Source organism: Chiroxiphia lanceolata, chromosome 2, assembly GCF_009829145.1.
Source record: "Chiroxiphia lanceolata isolate bChiLan1 chromosome 2, bChiLan1.pri, whole genome shotgun sequence".
Taxonomy (NCBI): Eukaryota; Metazoa; Chordata; class Aves; order Passeriformes; family Pipridae; genus Chiroxiphia; species Chiroxiphia lanceolata.
The window spans coordinates 42,621,408-42,626,915 of NC_045638.1; the positions used below are offsets into that span (position 1 = coordinate 42,621,408).

The 5,508-nt window shown below is 40.4% G+C and overlaps 1 long non-coding RNA gene and 1 other non-coding gene across 2 annotated transcripts; both read left to right on the plus strand.

Moving 5' to 3' along the window:
- The first annotated feature begins 782 nt into the window (after window positions 1-782).
- TRNAF-GAA lies at window positions 783-855 on the plus strand. Its single transcript has one exon. It is a non-coding gene; the product is annotated as a tRNA-Phe (tRNA).
- A 262-nt stretch (window positions 856-1,117) lies between these two features.
- LOC116782866 lies at window positions 1,118-3,719 on the plus strand. Its single transcript, XR_004355384.1, has 4 exons — window positions 1,118-1,391; window positions 1,633-1,765; window positions 2,391-2,466; window positions 3,217-3,719. It is a non-coding gene; the product is annotated as an uncharacterized LOC116782866 (long non-coding RNA).
- The last annotated feature ends 1,789 nt before the right edge of the window (window positions 3,720-5,508 follow it).

The window sequence follows — 5,508 nt, forward strand, 5'->3', positions numbered from 1 at the left end:
CGGCAGTGAAGACTCTTGCTAAGCAGCCTCTCCCCAAGCAGTGTGCAGGGAGCATGAACAGAGGATGCTGTTATGGGTAGCTCTTTCTGGAGCCATGGGATGTGCAAATAAACACAAACCTGGGAGGTGAGCATACAGTACCAGTGCAGTGTGCACTGTTGTGGGCACTTGGGTATATCCCTTGCCTTTAGCTTGTATCAGGAGTGTTATAGCAGTTGCTTGTTGAAATAAATGCCTAATCAACAATGTGAGCATAAACTATTTTTTTCTTATAACTGTGCTTAGGATTTGTGATTTATGCAGACACATGCAGTTTCTCAGCAAGACCATGGAAAAATGGGGGTACAAGTACCCCTTGTATTCCAGTCTCTTTGTGATACGTCATCTCTGCACAGAATTTGTCAGGCTTCAAAATAAAGTCCCTGAAAACTGAAGCTAAAATACTGCTAATTTAACGCTCCTAAATCCCACAGAATGTTGTAGTTTCTGTTACTCTTCCAAATGATCTAGGGAGCCAAAGCCAAAACACCATTGTTTGTAAACACGTGTAGGTTATGTGTGGTGCATAGATGTATACGGGTAGTTTTGTGTTACTGCTGCATTTTAATTTGGCTTACGGCATAATTTTGTTTGCAAGGACTCTTCACTGATTCGTTTGTGCTATCCAGCACTGTAGAGTGAATAACATCTGTTTTATTTAAATCACCAAATATAAAGTTCAGCCAGGTGACGGGTGGGAAAGAACAAATTAGTTCTATCACGCGAAAGTGGGCACCACGGCAGCCGAAATAGCTCAGTTGGGAGAGCGTTAGACTGAAGATCTAAAGGTCCCTGGTTCGATCCCGGGTTTCGGCAGAAGAGCCTCCATGTTTTTTCTCTCCCTGATCGGAAAGTGGTGAGCGGAGGCTGCTGCTGCAGCAGCCCAGCGGCCTCTGCTCCCGGGGCTTGTGGAGAGTCGCGGAATCCTTTGTTGAGCCGATACCGAGCGTGTCGCTTATGACGAACCGCTGCCTGCTTTCCAGTTTCCCGTTTTAGCTCTTTTAAGTTTACCTTTTTTATTAAGGATGGAAAAACAAAGCAGCAAGCTTCATTGCCGGTCACTTCTCTGCCCCTTGCCGTCTCCCACTGTCGATGATGGGAGGGAAGAGAGAAGCGAAAGTGAAACTTTGCGATGAGAAGCGGGATGACTGGGAGAGCAGGGGCAGGGAGCGAGGGAGTCTCTCCAGAGTACTGGGAGGGCGACAGAGACAGAAGGATTAGAGATTACTTTTTGCCAAAATCTGGAGCACAGGTCAAAATTCCCGGACGTCACGACTCTGCTGTCAACAGATGGCTGAAACTATTTTACTTCCCATAAAGGCAAAGGAATACCTTCGAGTACAGGAACTGTGGTAATTAATGTCACCTAGTCTTTACCATTCATGTATTACCTACTGATCCTTTATTTACTTATAAGTTGGGAAAAATCACTTGGATTTTTCTAAAGCGTATTTTTAAGGAGGGCACCTGGTTTTGATTTGAAGCCATGAAGAGGCAGAAAGTTTATTAATTGTCCTTGGTAATTTGTTGCAATTGTTTAAAATATATTCCTTTTATTTGGACCTGCCCTCTGTTAAACCTTCTCTCTCTTAGATCAGAGATCTTCATGGTACATGGCATTTGGTCATCACGAAACTGTCAAATCAGCACCCAGCTTTGTTTTGATAAGCTGAAGAAATCAAACTCTTTGAGACTTTCATTTTAAGATATTTTCTCCTGTTTTCAGGTAAGTTTTTTGTAGCCTTTTTAATATACTGATACCAGAACAATATACAGAAAAAGGACTTTCGGTATTGATGTCACCAGTGCAAAACGCACCAGTAAAGCAGCTCCTTACTTCTCTGTTCAGCGTTTTTCATCTATTCACAGAAAGGTGTCACTGGTCATTTTCTAATCACAGCCTCACATCAAGCCTTGATGTTGAATTACTTGTCTGATAGAAGGAGCACTCACTACAGATGAATATCCTATTAGTACAAAGAGGGGTAGTGGTAGTGTTACTTAGATCCTACTAATAAGACAGATAAGGGATAGTATAACTGCTTATATTACTATTTTTCCTAAAGATTTTTTAAGCTTTCGAACGAGCATCAAGACTGCACGCTTGAGTACTCAAGGATAGAAAAAAACGTTAAAATGGTCGCTTTTGACTTCTCATGTGTACTTTTGCATGTTTGATATAAAAAATAAATACAGTTTTTGCAAAAAGCTTTTAATTATTTATAAAAGACATTAATGGTTCTTTGAGAATGAGTTAGGGAGGTATTGATTTCCTGCAGATGTGTGATCAGAGAGGCAAAAGAAAGAATGAATGTTTACTTTCTGGCCTTTTTCATACTGCTGAATAAAAGAAAGTCATGGAGCAAACTTGGATATCAGACCTCTGACTATCTACTTAGCTTGTTCACCAGCACCCTGAGAGACAAGGTACGTTTGCTATGGAGGGAACAGCCCCACACAGTGCAGACACGAGCCAGCTGGTGCTGCTCAGCTGAGGGGCCAGGACGTGGCCCTGAGACTCCTCTTATTCAGTGGTCTGGCCTTACCCACTCACTGCTGTTCTGGAGATTTGGTCCTCTCTGCCACTGGATTTTTTGAGGGCCAAGAAAGGGTATGGGACACTCTCAAAGTGTCTGAGTTTTAGCAGGAGTACCCAGGCACATGAATGTATGACAAGTATGTGCTGTGGTAGTGTCTGAAATTTCTATTTTTAAGCTAAGGATAATATTACCTGTAACAGCAATTTCCTTCTCAGAGGTTTTGTGATGTTAAACAGAAATTTTGTGGTACACCGAAATACTAAATGATAGCATTGATACTGAGAAGAAATCTCAGTTTTGTTTGGTAAGGGATTTGGATTGGTGGTTGGCTCCCCAAGTAAGTGACCACAGCACTAAGCCTGACAGAGTTCCAGAAGTGTTTGGATGATACTCTCAGGCATGTGGTGTGACTCTTGGGGATGGTCCTGTGCAAGGGTAAGGGTTGGACTTGATCCTTGTGGGTCCCTTCCAACTCAGCAAATTCTGTGATTCTGTGTCCCAACACTGCAGCTCACAAAGCCTTGGATGCTGCTTAAACAGTGAGTAAGGCCTAGGGTCTTATGTGGAAGAAGAGGATAAAAGGAAGAGATAAACTTAATTCTGGTATTTTTAAACTTCTTTCTGTTTGATTTTGCAGGCTTGATGCAGATTTCTGATGTGATTTGGCAGGTTCTGCGAAAATAACTGCAAGACTTGCTGCTTTATTGCTTGTCACACAATATTCATACATTTTTCATTCAGCTGTATCTTCTTTACATAAGCTTTATTTTTTTTGCCACTTTCTAGATTTATTCTTGCCAACAAACATTTCCATTTGTTTTTCTATCAGCTTCTTCCCTCAAGATGAACTCCCTGCTAGGATGCAAATCCAGACTACTTTCACGTCTTTCTAAGACTTTATGTTTTAGTTACAAAGTTCCTTCTCTGCAACTGGGAAACTTCTCTGCCAATACAGATATGGTTACATACACTTTTTAAAATGTCTATCAAATACTGAAGTTGATACCTCACAGGGATTCAGAGAAGAAATTACATTTTACAGTGTTTCTTGAGCTGCATGCAAATATTTGAAATCTTGTGGATTTGGTTCATGTGCTTTTTCCGTGACCATCTTTGTCTTCTGTTTTAAGTGAATGAAGACTGTGGCAGAAGGATCAGCTCAGAGAGGTGTACTCCACATCCTAGCTCTGCTGCAGGCTGCAACAACTTGCAATCACAGAACATGACAATTAATAAAGAAGCTTAGAGCTTTACTTTGAAACACCTATATTTGGTATTTTTGGTAGTGATGGGAGGAAGTTGCTGTGCCTGGTGGTTTTTTGTAGGCTTCCTGAGGGTTTTAGCAGGTTCAGGTGTTCCTCATATGAGATGATCCTCTTCTTCCTCCATGTCCCCTTAATTGCACATGTACCTGATTTAAAAATTGCCTCCTTGTCCCTGATTGCAATTTATGCACTTGATATTTGTTACTGTCTTAGGCAACACTCTCAGCAGTGAAAAAATTGTACCCACATGTAGTAAAATTTCCTTCTCTTTGGGTTGAAAATTGGGTTTGTTTGATAGAAGATATTTGTTTCTGTCTCTTGACTAAAAGATTTCTGACTTTGTCTCCCTCACTGTTTACAGACATCTGGTAAATCTCATTTAGTTACACAGTATGATAGAGGCGAGGGGTTTAGAAACATGAGTCAGGACTCACATTTAGTGCTTTTTATTTTTGTATATTTTTGATAACAAATCTTAGTTATTGTCTATCTGGTCTCTGGTCCTGTAGAAGAACTGGAATTGTGGGTTTCAACTTTCTGGAAAATAAATGCAGTTAAAAAGAAAACAAAAATTTTCAGCTGACAAAACCTCATGTAAGGAGGCTTTTTCTGGTCCAGTTTCTTGGGAGTTTTGGTTTAATTTTTTTATTTTTCTTTTTTCTTTCCTAGCAATATATTCCAGAGTTCCTACTTTGTGCTTTTGTAGGAATATAGAGCTCATATTTCATAGTAACGTAGATCTGTAGAATATATGGTACAGTTAACAAGGCGAATCTGGGACAGTTAAGAGAAACCTTAACCTCCAGTCCTGCTATGGTTATCAATGCTATCTTTATTCCTCAGTGAACCTCAGGGGAAACATTATACTTTTTGTTGGAATGTACATACATTGCTTTAAGCAAGGGAGCATTTATTACTTTGCCCAACAATGTTCTCGGGATTTAGCCCATATGATATGAGGGATGAGTATCTTTTGTTCCATTTTATATTTTCCATTGGGCTAAGTAGTAGCATTAGGATTTTGAATAAAAATTGTGAGAGAGGAGTGTCTTCTGGAACAGGCTCTGGAAAGATTAATGTAAGATTCCAACCCAAACTATACTATGATTCTATAATTTCTGATATGATTTCAAATACAGTGTTTGTTCTATCTTTCAGATTTTTTCTTTTAATATGGTACAGAACTAGACCTGGATTTCCTTCTTCATATTTTCTCCCCTGTGAATGGGACAATTTGTTGCGTAGGTGAATTGTTGAGATGAGAGCTTCTGTCCTGCCCTTCCACACTGCAGATGAAGTTTTACGCTCACGCCTTCCTGATCATGTCCCAAATCATGGGCCACAAAGACAGCCTGCATGTTCACTGGGCTTCGGGCTCCCAACAGGTTTTGCACAACATGTACCAAAACTAGGATATTAAATCTGTTTGTATTCCATTTCACCTTACGTAAACAGGAACAAATCTATTCTATGGAGGTCCTCTCCTACCACAGCCATTTAGTGACATTCACCTCACTTCACTTTAGACATTTAGAAGAGCAGTGTCTGTCTGAGTTGGAACCAGTCACCCTCACCTTCTTTTAAGTTCAAGGCAGAGAAATTAGGATAGAGAGGTCATCTGAACTTGCCAAGATGCCAGTCTGAATGGGGAGGCGAATATATTC